Source organism: Cebus imitator, unplaced genomic scaffold (assembly GCF_001604975.1).
Source record: "Cebus imitator isolate Cc_AM_T3 unplaced genomic scaffold, Cebus_imitator-1.0 Scaffold1123, whole genome shotgun sequence".
Classification (NCBI taxonomy): Eukaryota; Metazoa; Chordata; class Mammalia; order Primates; family Cebidae; genus Cebus; species Cebus imitator.
Window position 1 is genome coordinate 7,136 of NW_016108438.1, and position 7,949 is coordinate 15,084.

General features: G+C 48.1%; 1 long non-coding RNA gene across 1 annotated transcript; it reads left to right on the forward strand.

Moving 5' to 3' along the window:
* Positions 1-3,370: 3,370 nt before the first annotated feature.
* Positions 3,371-7,949, forward strand: LOC108298830. The gene is made up of 3 exons (XR_001822716.2): positions 3,371-4,574; positions 5,068-5,117; positions 7,334-7,949. It is a non-coding gene; the product is annotated as an uncharacterized LOC108298830 (long non-coding RNA).

A 7,949-nucleotide genomic window follows, 5' to 3' on the forward strand; every position in this document is an offset into this window, starting at 1 on the left:
AAAAAAAAAAGAGAGACAGGGTCTTACTCTGTTTCTAGGCTGGAGTGCTGTGGCACAATCATAACTCACTGTGGCCTCAAACTCCTGGGCTCAACTGGTCCTCCTGCCTCACTCTCCCAAGTTGCTGGGACTACAGGTACATGCCTCCATCCCAGACTAATTTTATTTTTATTTTTAGAAACAGGGTCTTGCTGTGTTGCCTAGATTGGTCTTGAACTCCCGGCTTCAAGCTATCCTCCTGTCTCAGCCAACCAAAGTGCTAGGATTACGGGTGTGAGCCACTGTGGCTGGCTTTCTATTCTCTGTTTCTAGGAGATAAGCTTTTTTAGTTTTCACATGTGAGTGTGAACATGTGGCATTTATCTTTCTGAGCCTAGTGTATTTCACTTAACGTAACGTTCTCCAGGCTCATCCATGTTGATGTGAGTGACGGGATTTCATTCTCTTTTAGTGGCTAAATCACATTCCATCGTGTATACATAGTCCACATTTTTTTATCCATTCATCTTTTGATAAACACTTAGGTTGATTCCATATGTCAGCTACTATGAGCAGGGCCGCACTAAACATAAGAGTGCAGATATGTCTTCAACATACTGATTCCCTTTCCTTTGCATATTCATCAGTGGGATTACTGGATCAGATGATAGAGCTATTTCTGGGTTTTTAAAGAGTCTCCATACTGTTTTCCATCATGGCTCCACTAATTTACATTCCCACCAATGATTGGTCCTGAGTTGAATTCTCACTCGAGCAGCATGGCAGCTGGACTTAAACCGTGTCCTGCTTGTCCACATCTGGCCCATCACTTGCCAGTTGTGTGACCTTGGGAAAGGCACTCACTTCTTTCTATCTCAGTTTTCTCATCTGTCAAATGGGTATATAACAGTAATTAGTTCACATGGCTGTGTAGGGATAAATAAGACAGTACATATAAAAGTCTTTTGCCTTTTATAAGAAATAGTGCTTAGATGTTACCCATATTATCATTTTATTTTATTCCATCTTATTTATGTATGTATTTATTTATTTAGATACAAGGTCTCATTCTGTTGCCCAGGCTAGAGTGCAGTGGCACAATCATAGTTCACTGAGGCCTTGAAGTCCTGGCTTCAAGTGGTCTCCTGAGCATTTTGGGACCACAGGCGTGCACCACTATGCCCATCTAAAGTTTTTTGATTTTTCTTTTTTTTATTTTTGTAGAGATGGGATCTTACTATGTTGCCCAGGCTGATCTTGAACTCCTGGGCTCAAGTGATCCTCCCGCCTTGGCCTTCCAAAGTACTGGGATTACAGGTGTGAGCCACCATGCCAGGCCTCAGCTCTGAATCTCTGGGGTTAGTCGCTGGAACCCTCATTTGTTCATTTAGCAATTTCATGTTTCTCTGACTGATCTTGATTCTTAGGGCTGTGTGCCAATGTCCATGCACTGACATAGGTACCGAAGGCAGTCTCCATCATCCGGCTTTGTTTGGGCTCTTCTTTCATCAGTAAACCTATCCGAGATTAAGGAGAGGCTGATTGCTCAGGACACTAAGCCCATGACTGCATCAGCTGTTGCAGTGCCAGGGCACGCCCTAAACCCTGATCACTGCGGTTGGAATTCTATGGTCTCTGGGACCGACACAGCCCGGGTCACGCCTGAAGGCCATGGCTGCTGAGACCCGCACAGCACTGGGCTCTCCCAAGACCCACGGCTGCGATGGCTTGCCTGCTGCTGCTGAGGTTTATTCAGCACCCAAGGTCACTGTAGCTGGTAGGCGGTGATGTGGGCCAGATCCCAAGTCCCTGTCGCTGGGGTGCGGGTTCCCATCTGGCACTAGGGTGGGGTGAGATCAGCCTGTGGGTACTGGTCTAGTGTCAGGGAGCTGAGGCTCTGCCCAGTACTGGGTGTTACTGTAGTGAACATAGTACTGGGTTCCCAGGCAAAGTCCTCCACTTACCTCTTCTTCCCCCAAGCAAACAGTGTCTCTCCACTCGTTGCTGTGCTGGGGTTGGGGGAGGGGTACTCGGGTAACCCTATGGCCACTGAGGCTGACACAATACTGGGTCACACCCAGAGTCCACTGCCGTGAGACCAGCCCAGTGCCTGAGGCCTGCGGGTGCCACCGCCTGCCTGGAGCTGAGGTTTACCTGAGGCCTGTGACTGCTGCAGCCGGATGGCAGTGATGCGGCCTGAACACAAGTCTGTCCTGCAGGGCCGCAGTTTCCCTTCCAGTGTGGGGCGGGTGGAGAGGCTTCCTCTGTGGGTGCCAGCCTGGCATCAGGGGCTGAGTTTCTGCTCGGTGCTGGGTTTTCCTGAAGTGGGCCTGATCCTGGGCTGCAAAGCAAAGTCCTATGCGGGCTTCCTTGTCCTTCCCCAAGAGGGCTTCCGGGTTAGGGTTTGGCAGTCCATTCTGCCGAAAAATGAATGGAAACGCGTGGGAACCAGGGTAGCGGATGTGTAGCCTCCCTGTCATTTCCAACCTAGAGCTCTATGCGTCAGCCTCCTCAGACAGTTACCTCCAGCTAAGACCTGGATCTTTCGCATCAGAACAGATACATGAATACATACACATTCTCCGGTCTCGAATCCTTACCTACCCGCGTTGTGTTTTCGCAGCGATCCCATTGTGCCTGGCTCACTCCCATGCGCTCTTCCTAGAAGTGAGGTGGTGCCGTCCTGAACATCGGCCCAGCAGCTGCGGCCTGGGGTTTTGGAGTGATCACGAATGGGCAAAGCGTTTGGGCTCCTGGGACAAAGCTGTCAGTCAAACCTGGCTGAGTCTCCGCGGTCCCCAGCAGATCCTGTTGAAAAGAAGGAAGCAGACAGCAACATGAAGAGGAAGCGAGAGCGGCCCGGAGCGCATCCTGGGGCCTGGGAATACCCTCATGGTGATTAGACCCCTCCCACTCTCCTCTTCCTGACTGCATGTCTTTATTTATTTATTATTATTATTTTTTAAGATGGGGGTTTCACCATGTTAGTCAGGCTGGTCTTGAGCTCCCGACCTCAGATGATCCACCCACCTTGGCCTCCAGAGTGCTTGGATTTCAAGTGTGGGCCTACTTTAGGAGGGTCTCTTCTGTTTTTTTGGTCTGTTGGGCTCTTTATGCTTTAGAACCATGGCATTTAGAAATTAAGGCCTGACGTAGCTCCTATTGTAACAAGGCTTCTTTACCTACTTAGACCATATACATTTCACAGGATTCTCTTTTTCTTTCATTCTAGTTCTTTATATTTCTACCTGCACATTCTGCCTGATGAAGTATATTTAAAATTGTTTTTCTCTTTAAGAAGACTTTATTGGCTGGGTGCGGTGGCTCACACCTGTAATCCCAGCTCTTTGGGAGGCCACGAGGATTGCTCGAGTCCAGCAGTTAGAGCCCAGCTGGACAAGAAAGCAAGACTCTGTCTTTGCAATAACAAAGGCTTTGTTATGGAACATTGCAAATATATACCAGAGTGTCTAGTGAAGAATTAGACAGTGAATCCTAGCTGTGACCATTACAAAACTCATGGCAGGTCTTGCTCTTCCTATAAACGACCCTCTTGCTTCATCCAACCCTGTACTGGATTTTTTTGAAGCAAATTCCAGACACCATCCTACTTTATTTGTAAGCACTTCGTTATGCATCCCTAAAGAATAAACACTGAAAACATAACCAAGTCCATGTGGTAATCCCTTGATCGCATCAAATACCTGGTCAACGTGCAGACGTCGCTACTGTTCTAGAATCCATGTGGCTTGTTTGAATCGAGATGCAAACAATGCCTACACTTGCATTTGGTTAAGTTTCTTTCTTTTCTTGATTAAGTTCCCTTTAGATTTCTGTTGCTTTTCTTTTCCTTGCAGTTAATTTCGTTGAAGACTTTTTAAATATGCCAGAACTGCCTGGCTGGTGTCATTCCACGTGTTCCTCTAACCCTTTTCTTTCTTGTAAACTAATATTCAGGTACAGATATTGCCCTGCATTTTTTAAAGTCCAGCACAAGGTCTGCAAATGGAAATAGGGGATAACTGGAACCTGCCCTGTGGGTGACTCAGCTTTGCGTGTGACGCCCTTGCCCTCTGTCTCCCCTCCCCCTACAAAGACTTTTTTGGCTGTGTATGGTGGCTCAGGTTACGGACACTCCTGGGCTTGTGGAGAAACAGAACGGTGTTCTGATGACCTCCACCCCTCCCAGGGGGAGGTTCTAATCGTGCCTGGCTTTGGGGGCTGTGTCATGACCTCCCACCTTCTGTCTCCTGTGTGCTCTGCTCTGCCAAGCTGCTGAGCCTTTGCAGTTCAGGATCCGCACTCAGGAAAGTCCCTCCTGGAAGGTGACCGCCGGCCATGGGGCGGGACTGTGGTCTTGTATTCTGAAGTCCCGTAGTCGGGCCTAGGGTGGGCAGGTATGAAGGTGTGGTGCTGTCGTGTTTGTGGTGGCAGGTGAAGTGTCTCGTGCCTGTCTCTTCCAGCCTAGGGGGCAGTATGAGCTCTTCGCTGTGGTTGCGCACGTGGGAATGGCGGACTCTGGTCATTACTGTGCCTACATCCGGAATGCTGTGGACGGAAAATGGTTCTGCTTCAATGACTCCAATATTTGCTCAGTGACAAACGTCATCCACAATCGCCTCCTGCCTGGGATGGGCCACCTCTAACAAATGCTGGATCTCCGAGATCAACACACTGTGGACACGTTGTCTGGGTGTGGGGCCTTTTATGAGGGTTCAAGCCTTTTTTGGCCTGGAGTCCCCATGTGGTTTGCACCTCTGTTCACTTCCCTCCACTTCTAAGTGTTTGGTGCCCTAGGCTCGTGCTCTGCAGCTTCATGCTTTGTGGGAAATGTCTAGAGAGCAAGCAGAGTTAGAAATGTGTAAGTTAGGATCTGGGATAAGCATGACCAGGTTTAAACACAGGGACAAAGGCCCTAGAAAGACTTCATTGCACATGACATATTGCCGCTGATACTCCAGGCTCTTGGGAGCTGCTAGAAGTGGGCTTGTCTGGAGGATGAGGAGCACATTCTAGCCCCCTGTCCTCTGTGGGTGCTCACAAGTGTCAGCTGGTGGCTGCTTAACCTCATTTGATTCCAGCTTCCAGTTGTCCTGGGAAGACATCCAGTGTACCTACGGAAATCCTAACTACCACTGGTAAGAAACGTATTTGGATAATGGGAGCCCGATGAGCTCATATAGGGTCCTTGGAGCCGCATGAAATGCCCGTGGATCCCCCTGTGATTGACATGCTGACGGCTCACGGTCCGCCTCATCTTCAGCACTCACCTCGCTCCCCCGCTTGTCTCACAAGTCACACTCCAGGAATATTAAAGCAAAGATCACAACTGTTTTTTTAAATGTTATTTTTAGAGATAGGGTCTTGCTTTGTTGCCCAGGCTGGAGCACTGTGGCGTGTTCGGAGCTCACTGCAGCCTTGAACCCCTGAGCACAGGTGATCCTGTCACCTCAGCCTTCTGAATAGCTGGGACTACAGGCATGCACCACCACGCCTGGCATATTTGATTTGATTTGATTTCATTTGATTTGATTTTTTTATTTTGTTTATTTTTATTTTTTATTTTGAGACAGAGTTTCACTCTTGTTACCCAGGCTGGAGTGCAATGGCACGATCTCGGTTCACCGCAACCTCCGCCTCCTGGGTTCAAGCGATTCTCCTGCCTCAGACTCCCGAGTAGCTGGGACTACAGGTGCGCGCCACCATACCCAGCTAATTTTTGTATTTTTAGTAGAGACAGGGTTTCATCATGTTGACCAGGATGGTCTCGAGCTCTTGGCCTCATGATCCACCTGCTTCGGCCTCCCAAAGTGCTGGGATTACAGGTGTGAGCCACCGTGCCCGGCCATCCTGGCATATTTTAAAAAAATGTTTGTAGAGATGAAGTCTCGCTGTGTTGCCAGGCTGGTCTCAAAACCCCTGGGCTTAAGCCATCTGCCCATTTCAGCCTCCCAAAGTGCTGAGATTACAGGTGTGAGCCACCGTGCCCGGCCACTGGTTTTTAAAATTGTTTGCTTACATAACTTGCTATAACATTAGACTATGAACTCTTTTGGGGGAAGGATGACTTTTTTCGTATTTCTTTGGCTTGCATTAGTAAGTATCAATAAATATGTTTATAACCAATGACCACAGAGGAGAAGCTGGAGAGAGAAAAGCTAGATGAAATTAAAGCAGAGAGACTTTGTAAGTTTTCTTAGCTGAGCTTTGAGGTTGTACGTCAGAAACGCTATCTGAGGTGATTTTCAGCTACAGAGATAGGCCTGGTCATTTGAAAAGTAACGAATTAGATGAAGCTCGCATTTGAAATCTTCATTCTGCTTTTCATCTTTCTCTCCTGTTTATCCTGAGCATCCTCTTAGACACCCAATCTCTGCCACTGAGTGGCTGCCATTGATTTCCCTGTTACTGAGATCAGAGGTTGGCAGCCTTCCCCTGTAAAGGGCTGGAGAGAAAGTTCTTCAGGCTTTGTGGTCTGTACAGTGTCTGCTGCAGCCACTGAACTCTGCCCTGTGGAGCAAAAGCAGCCGCAGGCAGTACTGGGGCGAATGAGCGTGGCTGGGGGCCAGTTAAATTTATTTCCAAAAAGGGGCTTGGAGGCTGGGTGTGGGCTTACACCTTTAATTCCAGTAGTTTGGGAGGCTGAGGCGGGAGGATCACTTTCAGCCAGGAGTTCAAGACCAGCCTGGGCAACAAAGCAAGACCCATCTCTACAAAAAAATTTAAAAGTCCTAGCTAGGCATAATGGCACACACCTGGAGTCCTAGCTACTCAGGAAGCTAAAGCTGAGGCAGGAGGATCACTTGAGCCCAGGAGCACGAGCCTGCAGGGAGCTATTATTGTGCCAGTGCTCTCCAGCCTGGGGACAGGGCAAGAACCGGTCTCATCAAAAACCAAACAGTGCATATTCTCACTTACAAATGGGAGCTAAACGCTGGGTACTCATTGACTTAAAGATGGCAGCAAGAGACACTGGAATCTACCAGATGGGGAAGGGACGGGGGGTGAAAAACTAACTGTTGTGTACCATGCTCATACACCCCTGACAAACCTGCACGTGTGCCCGCTGAATCTAAAATACAAGTTGAAAGTTTATTTAAAAAACCCGACAGGGCTGGATTTGGCTTGTGTGCCTGGAGCTTGTTAGCCTCTGCTTTAGATATTAACTAACAGAAACTTAGTGCTTATCTTCCCAGGCCGTCTATTTTGTTCCTCTCCGAGGTGATGGATAGACAAAGGCCCGATCCAGCTGCCTGGATGTTAGCTGACACTTGTCCCATCATGGATGAATGAAGCATCGTTTTCTGATGAAGCTTTCATGCTGCTGTGCTGATGCGTCTTCTCTTCCCTCTAGGCAGGAAACTGCGTATCTTCTGGTTTACATGAAGGCGGAATGCTAATGGATATGCCCAAAACCTTCAGAGATGGACACACTGTCACTTTCCACTTCCGTCCTGGATCTATGGAGCCTTCTAAGAGGCTTTGAAATGAGGAGAAGAATCGTTTTCCAACTATATAATTGAGGCTTATTTATAATCAGGGATATTATCAAAATATTTAACACGGAAACCCTGTAGGCCCTGATCAGTCAGGATGGACGCTTTCACCAGCAGACCCGACCATGTGGCTGCTGGGTCTTGGGTGCTCCCTGCTGTGGTCAGCCCTTTAGTTAGGAGCTGTGGGAGGTCCGGGTGCTCCAGGGAGGAGAGCAGTGGCAGTGGGGGGCATCTGGATACTAAGGGTCAGTGGCAGTGGGTATTTCAGTATTTCACAACTGCTATGCCCAGACTTGTGTGTACCGGCTGAATATCAGTGCTGTTTGTAATTTCTCAGTTTTAGAACCAGTATTAATCCATATAAATCAAGCATTTTGTAACTGTTATTCTTTTATTCAGCAAACATTTATTGACAATCTGTCCTCCATAAGACAGTGTGATAGCACAATAATGAATAAAGTTCTTTTCCACAAA